General features: G+C 37.4%; 1 protein-coding gene across 1 annotated transcript in view; it reads right to left on the reverse strand.

The window, feature by feature from the left end:
* Positions 1-661, reverse strand: part of SLC15A5 (solute carrier family 15 member 5) — an 83,941-nt gene that overhangs the window by 4,801 nt on the left and 78,479 nt on the right.

The following is a 661-nucleotide window of genomic DNA, read 5'->3' on the forward strand; positions in this document are numbered from 1 at the left end:
AGTAATGGAAATAAAAACAAAAATAAAGAAATGGAACCTAATGAAACTTAAAAGCTTTTGCACAGCAAAGGAAACTATAAACAAGACGAAAAGACAGCCTTCAGAATGGAAGAAAATATTTGCAAACAAATCAACGGACAAAGGGTTAATCTCCAAAATATATAAACAGCTCATGCAGCTCAATATTAAAAAAGCAAACAAACCAATCCAAAAATGGGCAGGAGACCTAAGTAGACATTTCTCCGAAGAAGATATACAGATTGCCAACAAACACATGAAAGAATGCTCAACATCACTAATTATTAGAGAAATGCAAATCAAAACTACAATGAGGTATCACCTCACACCTGTCAGAGTGGCCATCCTCAAAAAATCTACAAACAATTACTGCTGGAGAGGGTGTGGAGAAAAGGGAACCCTCTTACACTGTTGGTGGGAGTGTAAATTGATACAGCCACTATGGAGAACAGTATGGAGGTTCCTTAAATAACTAAAAATAGAACTACCATACGACCCAGCAATCCCACTACTGGGCATATACCCTGAGAAAACCATAATTCAAAAAGAGTCATGTACCGCAATGTTCATTGCAGCTCTGTTTACAATAGCCAGGACATGGAAGCAACCTAAGTGTCCATCAACAGATGAATGGATAAAGAAG

Source organism: Physeter macrocephalus, chromosome 6 (genome assembly GCF_002837175.3).
Source record: "Physeter macrocephalus isolate SW-GA chromosome 6, ASM283717v5, whole genome shotgun sequence".
Taxonomy (NCBI): Eukaryota; Metazoa; Chordata; class Mammalia; order Artiodactyla; family Physeteridae; genus Physeter; species Physeter macrocephalus.